This window comes from Syngnathus floridae, chromosome 6 (genome assembly GCF_059516105.1).
Source record: "Syngnathus floridae isolate MCC-2025c chromosome 6, RoL_Sflo_1.0, whole genome shotgun sequence".
NCBI lineage: Eukaryota > Metazoa > Chordata > Actinopteri > Syngnathiformes > Syngnathidae > Syngnathus > Syngnathus floridae.
Genome location: NC_142418.1, coordinates 11,571,366 through 11,589,489, shown reverse-complemented (window position 1 = coordinate 11,589,489; position 18,124 = coordinate 11,571,366). Strand labels below are relative to the sequence as shown.

The following is an 18,124-nucleotide window of genomic DNA, read 5'->3' as shown; positions in this document are numbered from 1 at the left end:
TCACAACTCTATGTGCTGTTGAAATACTTTTTGATATTGTTTGCAAACTACAATGATTAAAACGTAACACCTTGTATTCGTTAGCCTTTTCAGTTGAATTGGTGCTTAGGTGTTCATATATTTCCTTTTACAGGGTACACACAGAGAGAGACAAGCGGGAACAGGCACAAACTGTTGCGCACTGTGCGACGCTGAGAAGGTGATCAGCCGTAAACTCCCATTCATACAGTAAAAACGATTCAGATTCAATCCACAAACATTTTACTTGATCTACTCTACGTTACATATAACTGAAAGTTGCCAGTTTGAGTACCTGTTAAAGTCTATTTCCTGGTTGTTCCTGTGTTTGAGCCCCCCTTTACAGCGTCAAATTCTTAGCTAATATTTCTAATGTTATTGTTGAATTTTTAATTAAAAGGAAAGTAGAAACAAAAACTTCAGACCTAAATTTGTTCAGATAAATTGGAATTATCAGCAAGTGTTGGAATGTGCTGTTATGACTAACTTTCACGCATTAAAGAACCAAAGTAAGTGCACTGTAGAAGAAATGACAATTAAGATACTTTTTCATGATTAGGCCTAAAAAAGGAACGTTTGTTCTCCCTGGGCTAAATATTTAAGAAAATGTGAATGTGGTCAATACATCCAACAATATGTTGAAGAAATAGAACGTACAAAGAGTTGTCATTCCCTTAGGGAGTTCAGATAGAGTTTCTCCTCTGTTAAGACGAGAATAGTTAAGATAATAGGCTAATATGCAAGTTTAAAAAGTTAAATACTGACAACAGGAATGGAGAGTCAGAATAATAATATTGGGACTTAAGGAGTCTTGCGCAATTTTGTACATATTGCCCCGTGCTATCAGCGTGTATTTAAACACCATTCTCTCATCGTTGCAGTTAAGAATAGAGTTTTCAAGTTATAATATAATGTCAGATTTACTTATCTGGTTTGCCTTTTCCTTATTTGATTGAAGTCCCCTCCCTGTCTGTGTATCCAGGTCTGTTATACTCTCCAGGCAGGGCCTCCTTTGGAGTGTCTGTGTGTTGTGTTAGCCTGTGAAGTTTCTGCACGATGCATCTTGTTGATAGAGGGCATCCTGTGCATACTACCTGAAGGTTCATCTGGTCCAGTCTGGCCCATCTGTGTGATCCTCTGCCAGATAACTAGGGTTTGGCACTATGTGCGCCTCTCAGGATTATTTGACGGGAGATTAAGGGTAGGGAGAGCAAAAGAAAAATGCATACTGGACAACAAGCTTTGCATTTATTGCTCAGTGTTGGGGGATCTATGTCCTATACTGACTGTCCTCCACTCGCCAGAAAACTATCAATTGCTGCAGTTTAACAATGGACTGCTTCGAGATGGATAATGCACAGTATAACAACAAGATGCAGGTATGGTGGTGACACGTGTATCCAATCCTGTATGACATTTAAATGTTGGGACTACAATTGATATATGGTAGTATTCCCTCAAGGTTCTATTTCAAATTTCTCTGTATTATTCAGAATGAAAATATCATTCAATAAATATAAAAACTCTGCATTAGGTTTCCCATTTTTTGTCACGCCGACTTGCATGCAGTTACAACAGTATATGTGCGTCATAGTGAAGATCATTATTTTGGAGCATGGACATATTTTGAGATTTTTGAAGGATGCTCCATTGTGAGTCATGGATGAATTCAAATCAGTTATTGTACCTATGACAACTGCCACATTAACATAGCCAGCAAAATCATGGGGTAGAAAATATTGACTACCTTATGTTTGTATTTGACTCAGGGGACCAGTTTAAAAGAGGTAAGCTATTGTTCATTTTAAATTATTGTGAGACAAAACAATAGATCCAAACTAATTATGCTCTGTTCCATTGCATCTGTTTGATTGAATGAGTGGAGATGAGTAAAAATGTTTAATATGTTTGCATTCAGCGAGTTCTACAACTCAATGTCTTTTGTCAAACGTACGGTGGCCTGTTGTGCAAATGACAAACACAAAAACAAAAAAACAGTGAGGAAGCGGCTGAGCCAAGACAGCTGTCAACGCTGCAGCATCTTGGCTCTCCTTCGTCTCGCCTTCTCTCAGGTAATATGGCTGTGCCCAGGGCGTCTCGACAAATAGGTTCTGCAAGCTAATATAACTTTGTTTTAATACAATCATTAACCGAAAATTTGTTTGGTTACAGTTTTCTTTGATGAACCATAAATAGTAATTTTGCTTCTGAGCTCCACAAATAGAGTAAAAAATGTATACAATAAATGCCAATAATTTAAGCGTGATAAGTCAATAAAAAAGGAACAAGAGTGCTTCAGAGGCAATACAATAAAGAATGCATTTATTTATTTTTGTGAGTCAGAACTCTTTGTAGGCTATAAATGAGACATGTTAGACAATACATTAAAGGTCAAATACTTAAGAGGATTGTAATTAAGCTGCTTTAACACTTGAAATGATTGGGTCAAGAGACTGATATTTATGGTTAATGGCCCTGAAGGAAGCATACTTACTCTAAGATTCATCCTCAAGGGAAGTATTCAGTGTTAAGCTTTTCACAATGAGCTACCATAATATTCTTAATGAAGCATTATGGGAGAGAATGCTGGCAAAATATCGAGTAGATTTAAAAAACGTTTAGTCTTGTGGCATCTTTATTATATTATATTATATTATATTATATTATATTATATTATATTATATTATATTATATCATGTATTATATTTACTTAAAAAGGTGTCACAATTTAATGTCTTTATATTTGGAATAGGACTAGGTTTTGACCGTGTGAATGAAACGGAATGAAGTACTGTGAGGCCATTGTGACAGTATAGACAAAGTTTTGAAATAACTTATCTTGGTCTTATTATTTTAAGTCACAAAAACTTTCCATTTAGAAATGAGACTGTGGACTTTCTATATCCACTATAAATTCTCCAAACAAGGGGGATTTTGATTCATTGTTTGGGGACATAGCATAACTGAATTATTTAATGGCACTACAAAACGATCTTGATTGATATCATGACAGGCCTTTACGATATCAGGACAACAAAAGCTGCTGAGTCCAGATGGCATGAGCAAATTAATTAAAGACATGCCATTGATGGTTTATAGGTCGCCTAGTTGTGATTACCTTCACCTCAAAATTAATTAGGTCCATAATTAATTATTTGGTTGAGGAAAACATTGAAATGATAATTTACCATCGAATCTAAATGGTAGTGCTATTAAAGGTTTTGAGTCATCATATTTTGACTATTGCTTAGCGGTTTGGTCAAGCAATCTTATGTCTTGTATGAAGAAACTTCGCATTGCTCAGAATAAGGCAGTAGTTCACGCAGGTCATATTTGGAGGTGTGAAACGATCCAGGAAGTGTTGAAGAACACAACTTGATACAGTCAACTGCACCTAGAAATTCTGTTCATAAAAAGTTCTGAACAGGGTTGGTGACAAAGGTTGGCAGTGTCCAATCCTGAATGGAAACAAACCTGACAACCGGGAAAAATGCAATACGAGTACGAAAACTAAAGAGCAAGTGAATCATACACTTTGATGTCAAGACGACAAAGCAGTTTGGCATGAGGCTGCTGGATGTTTGAAGTACGGAATGATAAAGTGCATGGTAGAGTGGAAAAACGACGCCCTTCTCGCCAACTTGCCCATATTTGGAGGTGTTGAAACAACACCCTACTGGGAAGTAAGTTGAAAGAATTTTGCCCCTGGTTTAGAGTAGAAGTAGACAGCACCTTGACAAGATGACTCTTTCATGATCCAAAAGAAGGTCCTGGCTGGTTCATTTTAAGAAGGGTGCAGCACCAAAAAAGTGGATAGGTACGTACTTTAATAATGGCTTGTTAGCTCTTTGTGAGCTACAGTTCCACCAAGACCGCTCTGAGGTACTTTTCAGAATGATCAGGAAGCAGTCATCTTAACCAAGTGACACATTTTTAAAGCTTCCTCCTTTCCTGCGTCCGCATACCGCCCAAAAGACTGCTGGGATAGGCTCCAGCATGTCCGCGACCCTCATGACGATAAGCAGTTTGAATGATGAATGAATTATTTTTTTATTGTCTTGTTTTCAGACTGACTGACTAGTGCGCAAGTGTCAAACTAATTTTTGTCGTGGGCCATAGTTTCCACGTTGAGAGGAGCCAGATGAGATGGCTCGGGCATCTCATCAGGATGCCTCCTGGACGCCTCCCTGGGGAGGTGTTCCGGGCATGTCCCATCAGCAGGAGACCCCGTGGACGACCCAGGATGCGCTGGAGAAACTATGTTTCTCAGCTGGCCTGGAAATGCCTTGGGATCCCCCAGGATGAGCTGGATGAAGTGGCTGGGGAGCGGGAAGTCTGGGAGTCCTTCCTAAAGCTGCTGCATCCGCGACCCGACCCTGGATAAGCGGAAGAAGATGAATGGATGGACAAAGTTGATGCAAAATTTGTCTTTGCGGGCCACATAAAATGATGTGGTGCGCTGTATATGGTCCCCGGGCCTTGAGTTTGACATCTATGGACTAGACTCAGATGCGCCGCCACTGAGACTATAATCATTGTTATTAGGTGACCAAACCTTTGTTGTTGACATTTTTAAAGCAATATTCCACCCAACTCACCCACAGCAAAAATCTTTTCAGATCAAAGGCAACATTCTTCTTCAGATCGTTTCTTTTCTAAGCATTTGCAAGATGTACCGTGGATGAAAAAAGGTTGGTAAACACTATATTCACCCACTGCAAAGTACTACCATCCCAGTAATCTGAATAAATGAATACCTCAATCCGAACTGATTTCTGTCTTCCCTCATAGACTGTCTTCCCTCATTGAGTCATGCAAAGGTAACGGAATTCAGATTAACTTAAATGTTCTTCCAATCTACATCTTCATATTATTTCGAGGTTCACTGCAACTCAAAAGTTGAACCTGTCCAGGAGGGGTCACTGTGGTCTTGATAAGTGCAACAACTCACGTGTCTACTCTTGTTCACCACAACAGGCAGTATTTACTGCAACTTCCCAAAAAAATAATAATAATAAATCAAAGCATCTCGTCTTCATTTTTAAATGATTGCATATGCACTTACAAATAAAGCAATAAGAGGGATGTTTGATGAACCACAATATATGTTTTGGGAACTTGTGTTCAATAATGCCTTAACCTGTGATGGAATGCTGCTTTTAGTATGAAGTGACTAAAGTGGGGTATGTATTATTTCCAAAGGTAAAGCGAAGCCTTTAGGTATTATCCATGGAAAGCTGAATAAGTCGACAATGATCAAGTTATCGATATACTATAATATTGACAGACGTTCATTCTGTCACAATGAATGAATGGAAACATTAAATACAACACCATCCATCAATATCTGTTTGTCGAAGAAGCCTGTGCATTTCATGAATATGGCTCAAGGCTTAACAAAGTATTCAAAAAGTGTAGTCAGTGTTTTAATTTAGAAGTAGAATATATATATATATTTTATCTATGGCCAATCTGCTGCCATATTTACCTTCGCAGTTTGAAGGAGAGGATTTTGTGCCTTCCACTGACAGCACGTATAAAGCACACATACAGATTAAAAAGCTGGTTGTGTGTGTGTTGTGGGAGCATTTAGCTGCCTTGTTATAGCTTTGTGGTTATGTCCATATGTTCATGTTTGTATTTGCGCAGTTAAACTTGAAAAGTGCAAGACAAATTGGACATCTTCACCTAATAACATCATTAGTTTCTGTACTCCACCAAGATTTCATGTACACTCAATTAACTGAACATGCAAGGTCAGCCCACCCTGCTACCGCCAACAGCATCGGGTAAAATATTACCCACTTACTTAAGCTGCAACTATCTGACAAAAACAGATAATATTTTAAAATGCTTCTTTTCACATGTCAAGTCAAGTCAAGTTTATTTGTATAGCCCTAAATCACAAACAGTCTCAAAGGGCTTCACATAGCCAAAAATTGACAATTATTCTCAAAGCATCCCCTGATCATAAGCTCCCAAATTTGCTGTGCATCGTTAAAAGCTGCCATTCACAGTGTAGTAAAGTTCGCAGGCACCTTTTTACTGGTGACGGAAAGCAAAGGACCTCAGCCTGAATGCTATTAGCAGGCTTGTCAAACATTTGCAATCAGGAAATTCATTGTGTGAAGGCATTCCAAGCCATAGTGACAAATCTGCCAAGAAAGACACAGTGAGGGCAGTAAGAAGGGCAGGAATGAAAGGACGGAGGCAAAGATAGAGAACATCAAACCCAAGAAAATCAATGTGACCTGTTCTTGTCGTGTTTCCTGGGCATGGGAATGATTAAGTTAATTAGCTAAAGATTCTCAAACGCAAGCTTGTGCCCAACTAATCCCCTAGAGCTCTGCTGTTAAATTCCCACCCCCAAACACATACTTGTAAACATCTGATGTGAAATGCAACAAAAGTGCATACAATTAAAATCCACGTTCCATCTATTTTCTATACTACTTATCCTGTTTATACCTACAGATAGCAAGAAGTAGGGTACACCCAGTACTGATTTCCAATCATAGGGCTCACATATACAGAATACAGACGACACCGTATTACTGAACATTTGTGAACATTCAGACTAAATGCTTAATGAACACACAGATTATGACTGACGCTCCCCCGAAAGGCACAGAGTCTAAAACTGAGCCAATATTCAGAGAATTTGTGTTTATTCTGGCCAGTCCTTTTATGAGAATGGCGGCATGCTGACAATGATTGATATAAGCAGGCATTCATGCCCAAAATAGCAAACATGACCCCAACCCCCCCAAGATAGCGCTGACTGTGATATTGAATTGAGACAGTTTACTAGTTCATTTATAAATATTTTAAATGGATGATATGCATAAGGACTGTACAAAGCTAAATGACTAGGGCGTAAACCTAAACCATTTGATGAATTTCCATGATCAATTTAAAGGCGTTAGATAATAAGAAGTCGATCTTTATGACTGCTTTATTACAGTGTTAAGGATAGCTAGGATCGATTTTCTTTTTTCAAAAAAAATAAAGCAGTGCTGGTGGGAGCTTTCTTCCAAAGAGGTTTCCTTCACCTTCCCCAAGTTGTAAATGCAAACAGCACTCAGCCAACTACAAATGTCACTTTTCCCCACGTTTCCATCCTTTCTCATCAGCACAATAATTTATCTTTGTCCCGCATTCACATTTGGTTGATCACTCAACAATTTCAGGTATTTTGTTAATTTAAAAGAAGGAAAGTTTAAAAAAATGAACATAAAAAAAGTTCACAACTGGATTTGAAAAGAGCTCCAGAGAGTTTAAGAACAACGGAGAAATGTTTGCCACCCTATTTAAATTGGAGTGGCCATCACTGGCATGAAGATGTGGTTACTGATAAATATAGAGAAGGGCCTGATTTAAAATGTGCATAAATGTAATATTGCATTTCCCCAAAACAATTACGAAGATAGCGACTATGTCTCTCAGCTGGCCTGGTCCCCCGGGATGAGCTGGATGAAGTGGCTGGGGAGAGGGAAGTCTGGGAGTCCCTCCTAAAGCTGCTGCCCCCGCGACCCGACCCCAGATAAGCGGAAGAAGATGGATGGATGGATGGATGGATGGATGGATGGATGGATGGATGGATGGATGGATGGATGGATGGATGGATGGATGGATGGATGGATGGGTGGGTGGATGGATGGATGGATGGATCGATGGATGGATGGATGGATGGATGGATGGATGGATGGATGGATGGATGGATGGATGGATGGATGGATGGATGGATGGATGGATGGATGGATGAAATACGAAGGTAAGGACGGAATGAGACCGGAAATATATGCTATGTTTGTTCTTCCAATCATCAAGACCCAAGATTGTGTCGATTCGGATAAGCACTTCAGACTTCATTATCCAAACATAGATTTGAATTCAATAAAATCGGTCACCAAGTGACTCACAGGGGCATTTATTCTGCGGAACGAGTGCAATTAAATAGCAAATCACTTAAAAATCAAAGTGTGTAATGGGACTGATCAATTACTATGTCTCAAAATACCTTTTCAAGTATGCTGTTTCTCCTTTGTTTACATAGCTTCCTTAATTGAGGGCCTCATCTGCTTATTTTTAAATGGATTAGAATACACAGATGACAGATGGGGTGTGAGATATTCCCAGCACCACAAGCATAAAATTATATAAATATTAAAATGATAGATTTTTTTTTTAGCTATCTTTATGTATCATGCTGCTACATGAGCTCACTGACTGTAGCAGGTATTTGCATGTGGCAGAATGCAAGCTGGTCTGCGCGTAGGCTTGTAGTAGGGTGTCACATTTTTCCAGCTACCAACAACTAAACATACATTATTCAATCCAAAAAACACATACCACATTTCTATGCTTAAAATTGGACCATATACATAATTTACAAAGATCATTCTGTCATAATCTTACCCGCACAAGGGCTGCCAAGTTAAAACTTTAATAAAAGATATATATATATATATGACTTTTCTTGATTTTGAATATGTACTGTAAACTGACTGTAGGCGTCGATTAAAACAATCACACCGATCTGTCAAGTAGGTAAGACATTAACATTTTGAAGTAGAAACACATTTGCTGCAGAATTTCATGATGTGCCACATTATGATAAAAGAATAAGCACAAATGTGACCTTCTTAAAGTAGTGACTTCCTGAAATAAGTCCTTCCTATTTTATGGATGAGTAAGTGTTCCCTCAGTAAAAAAATAAATAAATGTACAAAATCAGTGATCGCAGTCCAAGAACGAAAGCACATAATGTGATAATCATGCACTTTAGTCCTTGCACAGTACACATGTACCCAGGAGACAAGTGTGTCTTACCAGCTCCATCGCTATAATAACCATATTCTTCCGCTGAAGCACAGCATCCGTTAAATAGCAGGGTGACTGAACACACAACACAGACCACCATTAAAACATGCACTGCTGAACACCCGGTCCTAGTTTATACAGCTAGGTGACTAGATAAGTATAAACGAGAAGAGGGAGACTGGATTGGAATTTATGCACATTTAATGTGGGCTAACAAAAATCATTCAGTAAAGGCTTTGGTTCAGGTTCACCCGACACATAATTAGGTATGCCTGTACCTGATTCAACATGAGAGCAGTAAAAAGAAAACTTCAACTTAGTATTAGTGCAGTATATATGTCTATATCTATATATATAGATATATATAGATATATCTATATCTCTATATATGTATATCTATCTATCTATCCATCTATCCATCTATCTATCTATATCTATATCTATATACGTATCTCTCTCTCTCTATATATGTATATCTATATCTATATAGATAGATAGATAGATAGATAGATAGATAGATAGATAGATAGATAGATAGATAGATAGATAGATAGATAGATAGATAGATAGATAGATAGATAGATAGATGTCGATATGGAAGGGAAACATAAGTAAGCAGTACCAATGTGTTAGATCGAATTTTAGTCGGTTCCGATCACTTTTATAGGAGATAGTTTGAGAAATGCAATTGTTTACTGAGGGCTCATTGGTTATTGGCTAGTGGATGCATACCGCAACCCTAGTCAACCTCAGTTTGGTGCAGTATAGCTTCTATTTTATGCACCTTTCAATCCGGGGCGGCCTATATATTAAATAATTTCTAAAATAAAAAAAATCAATGAGGGTGTGCCTTATAATCCAGTACGCCTTTTGGTGGAAAAATACTGTAGCTGCTGGATGAGGATAAATGTGCAGGTGCTATTCAAACTGGGTCCACTACCAACAACATGGTTGTTTTTGAACACATCTATTTAGCACTGGGAAGATATGCACTTTTTATTTTTTGATGTTGCATTATCAGACGTTTGTGCATTCTGTATACACGGAAGAATCCATTCAATTTTTTTTCGGTCAGGTCAGTTTAGCATAACAATGACATTAAAATACTATTAATGTACCTATTACACTTTTTGCTAGTGTTATAGGATAATTACCGCTTATTTATTTATTGCTATGCAATTTCATTACAACACCTACCTTCTTTCTCTTATTTTCCATGCGTTAAATACTGCAGCAAAATGTTAGCATATTGGTTGTTACAAAACTCATTAGGTGGACAATAATGTAGTGTCAGCTCATTACGTGGGAAGTTTTGTCCTGTAAACACATTGTTCAAGTAATCAGAGTAAATGGGAGGAAAAGATGATGAGCAGATTTTCCAGACAAATGAGCAGAACAAAAAAAAAATTCCATAATGAATCCTTGAATAGTGATGCACAAAGTAGATTGAGGCAGAAGGAGGGCCAAATTGTGTGGGGGAGGAGAAAAGAAAATAGGCGAACAATAAATCGTCCCAAAAAGGCTGTTTGAATGTGTTTCCATCTGGTTCTCATTTTAACAGATATATTATGAATTGTTTCCACACTTTGGGTTGACAAATTACTGGTGTGGATTTTGTTCTGAATGTGGAACAGTGAATCCTCTCTACATACTGGGCAGAATACTGGAGGGGTGTATAGGAGTTTGGTCAGCCAGTGCTTTGCGAAAGATGTCCCACCATGTCCCTCAAAGAAGTCCAGTCGGGTCTGTTTCCAGCCTCAAACAACTGTTCACCTTTGAATCGTCCTCATCCATCCCAATCGTGCTGTCCATTTTGAACTTCTGGGTTGAATCCATGCTCTACCAGAGAAATTCCAGGGAGGAAAAGGTACCCTTGTGAATTTTTTTCGCATATACTGTGACCCTTTTCATGCTTTATGAGAACACCTTTGTGGGACATTGACCTGCTCAGATCTTTGTCACCATTCAAAATTCTCTTTCCCCAAATGTGGATGTGTTAAGCACCGAGTGCTCAGAGGCTTGGGGCTCGATCCCCAACCATTGTGACCATGCCAAAGTATACTTGAGGAAGACACTGAATCCGATGGTATGTCATCAGTAGGTGAAGGAGGAACAAGTGTGAAAGAAGCGCTTTGACTACAAAGGTCGAAAAGAGCGATACAAGTACAGCCCAAATTTAACAAATCAATTACAATTTATGGTCAATGTAAAAACACTTAAATAATAAAACTAAAATGTAATTAAAAAATAGGTTATATCTAGTTACCTGGATACATTAACACTTAGACAAATATTGAAATAAGACACAATAATAGATGTTTTCCATGCACAATAGACTGTCCCACGTGGTCTTTCATTTGTTCGACGACTGAATAGCTTTTGTATCTCCATCTTAGTTGTCAATAAAAACCAACAACAGTGGTCAGGACTTCGATTGTTTCCATCTTATATAAATATCACATTTTCTGTGTGAATTAGTCCCATTTTGATTCTACTGTATGACTTAGTTTAGTTTATGAAATAAGGTATTATTTGACAATATAGTTGCATGTAACTTAATGAGATAACAGGAAGACGTCTCACGGATTTATACGAGTACATTGATAGGTGACGTGAATTTAAGTTAAAATGGTCACATGTGATTAGAAAGAACCTGACTGAAAGTAAAATTGTAGCATTGAAGACATAAATGCAAAGTTCAACACGCCTGTGGTTTTTAACCATTTTTCCAGCCTCTTTCCATCTCTCATTGACTCTCACTATTTCTGCTGACGGAGAAAGAGAACTAAAAAGTGCTAACCATGTGCTCTCTAAGCCTTTGCTCGGTGTGCAGTATGAATGTCGAGTTTATCTTTTATGTTTAGCGACTTTTGTTGAATGAGATTTGTAGAAGGTGACTTTTAGTCCTTATAGGGGGGAAAAGAATGCACTTATTCACGGTGCTGAAATCGGTTGACTCGGGGGCAAAAAAAAAAAGCCGGATAATAGGAAACGCTATTGCATGAGACCCATTTGCTTAGCAACTGCTATCTTTGTGTTTGACTCCTGGACTGCTTACTTTGATGAAAGCAAGCATTGAATATCATAAAATTCTAAGATGCAGTCTGAGATATACAAGATGGAATGAGTGCTGCCTTAAAATATGTGAATATTTCAAAGCTGTTTAATTTCTATTGCCTCAGAAGTTTAGGACTCACAGGATTATACTTCAAGGTGAGAGGAAGTATGATTTTATAAACTTTAAACGAACAGAATAATCATCACAAGATTGTGCATTGGATGGAGCTTTGTGGTGAACGGGCTTTTCTATTTTGTCTGAGGCCTCTATTATGAGTGAAGGTCATGAACTTGTGAACCCACTGCTAGGTTTTTTTTTTTGAGCAGAAGAGCTGATCAAAAACATCCAGCATATCTGACCAAATCACTGCATCTTTTTCAAATGAGTCTGGTAGGGTCATGGTGAGTTGGGGTATGGGGATGATTTAAAATTGTGATTAGCCCCTTGGGTCAAAAAAAGAGCTGATCTGCAGTGCAACCTGAACACCAGCTCGATATACTAGTCCCAAGTCAGTCTTGTGTTCTCCTTCATTTCCCCTTTCCAGTGCCCACACAATTACACAAGTATTTGCCCTCTTCACAAATGATATCTTTCTGTATAGTTCTTCCTCTTCAACAAAAAATAAATTATCAGACAAAGATAAGTGAACAGAAAATAGTTTGATGGATCAAGATTTAATTTATAAAGGGAAAAAAACAATTAAAAAGGAAAAGTACTTGACCACCTTGCTAAATCATCAATTCACTGTGGCTAATCACATTTTTTGGAATGCTGAGTCCATGAGTTCCTCTATGGAAGCATGGAGACACCAATTATATTAACATCCCTCCCTCCCTCGCTCCCTCACTCACTCACGCACTCACTTATTTTGTTTAAGATCAAATGGAAACTGGAGCTACTTTGGACGAGAGAGCATGCAAATGCCAAAAAAAGACCAAAAGCAAAATTGACATGTCGAGCCTTTATACGTTGAGGTGACTCAAGCAGCACAGCAGGGGACATGATGGAATACAACAAAATACAGCAATAATGAGGTACAGTGTGAGCCAATCTTTCCTGTACATGTACAGGTATGCATATACAGGCATTACGTATTTAAAACTGTGTATTATTAACACTGGGAATTTAAGATTTAGTGTTCTATTAAAAATAAATGCTCAAGCGATGTTTTGTTGCATTTGGCTACATCATTCTTCCTTCCATGTTTGTGACTTTCTCTTAATTGCCTTTAAGAAGACAAGGTTGACAGCAAAGCTGTTGACGAGCCTCTTTCTCATACACTATGAGTGTATTGCACCTTCACATTCTGATAGGAAGGTTGTACTCAGCAGTACACTTTGTCATCCGGATGTTTTGGTCTTCATGGTTAGACTAGGTGACTCTAAAGTCTTTTACTAGCCAGATCCCATCCCAAATAAAAAGGCAGTTGCTGACGAGCTTCTTTCTCTTACACTATGAGTGTATTGCACCTTCACATTCTGTACCCTCGGATAGGAAGGTTGTACAAAGGCAAGATAGTCTGAATTCAACTCCATTCAGTAGTGAGCAGTACACTTCATCATCCGGATGTTCTAGTCTTGTTGAGTAGAGTAGGTGACTCGAAAGTATTTTGCTAGCCAGATACCATCCCAGATAAAAAGGCAGTGGCTTTGTAAATTGTTGGAAGAAAACCAGCAAAGAAAATGCTGCTTTACTTGCATTAATACTATCCATCAACTTGCAATGCTCAATTGTATTCTTAGTACGATGATGAAAGTGGTATTTCACGGTAGGTCGTTAAATACGAATCACGGTACTTTTCTAGGAAATTTTAATGATGGCATATTGGCCAATTCATTGATTTACAGGGTAGCATGTTACAGTGAGGAACTATTACCTGACACTCTCTGGCACAATAATATGACCTTAGTATTGATCAATGACAACATTTTCTCACGGTCGAATTTATCAGTGTTAACCATTCACATGTTGAATTGTCTTGCGTCTGTCTCTTTAATCTGTATATTAAAAGACAGTGCTTAATCTCAGTATGCCTCCGCTATAACCCTTCAAACTCAAGTCAGAGAGGTATTGACTGTTCACATATGTGCATGCACGCAGGCTCATGCACACAGCAGAAAACAAGTTGCAGGAGATATCTCCCACAGAATGACACCCATCACGACGGGTGGGCAATTGGAGGCCATGCCCACCCATCAAAACAGATCTTCAATAGATCCTTGGAGCTGTGTCAAGTCCCATCCTGATTCAAACACTCCACCATTTTGCCAGTTCTCAAGAAACTTGTAATATCAGGACTGAACGACAATAATTCTGTCGATCTGACATCTCTGGTCATGAATTCCTTTGAACGCCACATGCTGGACCACCCAAGGATCATTACTGGAGCCCTGGTAGACCCCCTGCAGTTTGTCTACTGAGCAACAGGTCAGTGGATGACTACACAGGCCTGCACTGAATGGTTTTAAATTGTGATGCATCTAACCATAGAATCTGAATTATACACTGCACTTATTGCATTTGCAAGTCTCTGAATTCTCTGTACTTTTAATTGACTTGTTGATGGATCAACTTGTTTTTTATTCTATATTTTATTGAATGTTTTATTACACAATATCCATTGACTGTGACTATTTTAGTTTTGCACCAAAAATACATGTTGTTATTTTTATATAAAAATACAATTGGAAGTAGTAAAGTCTAAATAAAAGCTGTTTTTCTTGGGAGGGGGTAGTAAAAACTAACAAACTTACTCTCCACACTTTTTTGTTTACACAGAACTTGCTCCTCCATGTCTTCATGGTACTTTATGTTCTGGTACACTGTTATGTTGGAAGAGGAAGGGGACATCACCAAACAGTTCAAAATGTGGGAGCATTGAATTATTCATAAATCTATACTGAAGCATTCAGATTGTTACACTGAAACGAAGGATGCCTCTGTGGAAATCCGTATTAGATTTGACTTGATTTAACTTTATTGTCATTGAGAATCACAGGAACAAGGTAGTGAAATGCGTAATGAATCAAATCAAAAGTTCTTATATACATAAAGTCCAACATAAATATGATTCTGTAAAACACGTTATGGAATGCAATATTCTTAGGGCAGTTGAATGCTATGCGAGTGTATAATATTTATGGTATGTACAGCGGTGCAAAAAAGAATACGCAAGTGAATACTTGATAATGCGAGTCAATACTGAATGAGTATTTTGTTGATTCAACGCAATCGAGTGTCGTGTGTGTGCGTGAGCGAGAGAGAGAGAGAGAGAGAGAGAGAGAGAGAGAGAGAGAGAGAGAGAGAGAGAGAGAGAGAGAGAGAGAGAGAGAGAGGTGTGAGAGTGTATGTTTAGCTGAAAAGTATATTGACAGTGCTCCGAAAGTAGAGACTATTTAGTTCCAGAGAAGAATTCGAACCCTGGACCATCTGGCGCTCGTCAAATCTTTGAGGACTGAACTACTGTCCCCAACTGTGCTAATTTCCTGGTTGACTTGACACAAGTATCTTGAAATTGAAAGCACAGTTTTGGAGGCATGCAACTGAGCGGTGTATTTTAGCTCATAAGAGCAGATGTTTTCCCACACTACTACGCATGGGCTTTTCCCAATCTAATCATCCAATATCACACACACACATACAAGGCAAGACAGCTTTCTATGAGGAAAGCGCAGACATATTTCATAATGTAGCTTGTATTCTTTAGCCCACATTAAATCCATTCCTCAGGACAGACTTCAACTTATGATCTCCACTATTAGCCCCTGTGCACTTGGACTGGTGATTAGAGAAACATTAGGAAATTAAAGGCAAATTGCATTACAAGAGACAGATCGCGAAGCTGCTGAGGACCCAACATGTAGGACATAGAACCTGCTGATGCTACGGCTTTTCACCCGCTCATCGGTCAATGTATGAAGCTAAAAGTCACCCTCAGGTAGCAATCACTCAGGCTTTACAGTCTGATTAAAAGATAATGCCTGTAAGATGTGCCAGAATAGTTTAACCTGGGCGTTTGGTTTATGTAGGTCTGGAACCGTATCTTGTTCCCGCTGTCACACAACTCATGAAAAAATATCTCATACTGAAAGTAACTTGGCTCTTTTATTCAAAGTTATAAATATTCTAAGTAGCTATAACCATGAAAGTATAAATTAAGTATAATGCAATATTGTCAAGAATAGCATACTGCAGAGTACGTCACTCCGCCGAGTGTACCCGAAAATGCCACAAGTGGAAAAGAATGTGTAGCCATCTACTTTTAAATACAAGTTACAAGTAATATTAAATATATTGTATTACCATTCAAAAGTAGGTTGCTCAACAGTGGCACACCATGGCTATTATCCTTTTTACATAAAATGTAGTCTGCCACATGCTACATCTCAACAGTACAGAGAAGTAGACATAGTTGATGTTTAAAAAAAAAAAAAAAAAAATCAATATTTTACTAGCTTAAGGGGAAAAAAATGAAAGAAATGTGAGGGTGAACATTTTTCCAGTAAGAGTTACTTAAAGCTTTTAACGTTTCCAGCCTGACATCTGCTTTGTTCCCACACTCTAATGTGTCTGTCTGGTCGTGATACTGAATTTTTGTAAGCATGAATAGGATTTGATCAAATCTGGGGGTCCACCTCAAAGAACGAGCTTGTGCCACCCACGTAGATGAGATTTGTGCTTTGCAGCTTCATAGTTTTACAGTGCTGAACAATGTAGTATTAGAGCAAATTCATTAAGGTTTTGTGTGACTAAATGTTGTACTTGAGCATCACCACTTGATTGCAACAGAACGTTTGACGCTAAGCAATTTAGAGAGCTTTAGAGGTGTTCATACAGGTTTTGATTCTCCACCCAGCCGTATTCTTTTGTCCTCATTAGGTTCATGGGTGGGCTGAATCCTATGCCAGCTGACTATGTGGAAGATTTAAACACCACACAGGTCATCAGCCAATTGCAGTACACATATAACAACCATTTGGACACTTCATTGACGTTTACATGCATGTTTTTGAACATGTGAGGAAGCTGGAGAAAGCGGAGAAAGTGCACAGGAAAAACATGCAAACTCCACAATGGATGGCCTGAGCCAAGATTCTAACCCAAAACCTCTCTGCAAGGCAGAAATAGAACCCCTAACCCACCATAGATAGATATAAATTTTCTCTCATTGCTTATTTGGTGAAGTTCTTTATATGATGAGAATGAGGTTTCAAAACAAGAAGCCACAGGTGACTTATTACAAAAAAGCTGCAACCATCAGGTGGATGATAAATCGACTGGTAAATATAGTTTCACCTTCCCTTTTGCCAGGAAATATTTTATTATTTTATCCTTACTACTGCGATGTTGAAGATCTGTCTTTTGTCATGATTTAATCATAAGGCACTTAGAGAAGAAGCTGTGGCGGTTGAGCAGCTAGTTTTTTTTTTTTTTTTTAAACTGCTCTTTATGTCAGGTAGCGTTAGGATCGGTGACGGCTCATCCATAGAAGGCGCTCGGGCAATGCACACCCGCCCAACTGTGTCACAGTGAAAAGGATAAAAATTAAATGAGAATTAAAAATTATAATAAAAGTACTTAAAAATATGTGTATTGCATATCTGTTTTAAATGAGCAGGATCATGCTGTTATCGATGAGTAATTAATTTTCACTGGTTTCTAAACTATGACATACTTCTGATTTGAGCGCATAGAATATTGCTAATAGACTCTCATTAAAAGTGTGACATGCACAACCAGTCCTTGTGCAATACACATCATTGGTTGCTAATAGACTCTAATTAAAAGTGTGACATGCACAACCAGTCCTTGTGCAATACACATCATTAGACTCTTAATTCTACCAATCTTAACATTTTTTTAAAAGCAAAAAAAAATAAAGTTACACATGATCATAATTATTTTTTTTAAAAAACAAAACAAAAAAAAATCAAATTACACAAGATCATTATTCTACAATCACAATTTGTTATTTAAACGTTTTAGTTACATCAACCATGCAAAGACGAGAATGCAATCATATAGATTGAAATACTAAATTATTTTCCTTCACAGAGAATTGATTCTGCTCCACCAATAGATTCATTTTCTGAATCGCGCTAACTCACTAGTTCATTATACAGAACAAAAAAATATGTATGCAGTGTTATCCTCACTTTAGACATCAAAAAGGCTATTGTGACTTCTGGGTGTGGTTCTTTTCTTTTTTACTTGAGAGACAGTCAA

General features: G+C 38.0%; 1 protein-coding gene and 1 long non-coding RNA gene across 6 annotated transcripts in view; one reads left to right on the top strand and one right to left on the bottom strand.

Moving 5' to 3' along the window:
• rag2 (recombination activating gene 2) overlaps nt 1–18,124 on the bottom strand; it is a 112,113-nt gene that overhangs the window by 63,662 nt on the left and 30,327 nt on the right. The window lies entirely within an intron of this gene.
• On the top strand, nt 3,341–4,786 carry LOC148396532 (uncharacterized). The gene is made up of 2 exons (XR_015859097.1): nt 3,341–3,835; nt 4,138–4,786. It is a non-coding gene; the product is annotated as an uncharacterized LOC148396532 (long non-coding RNA).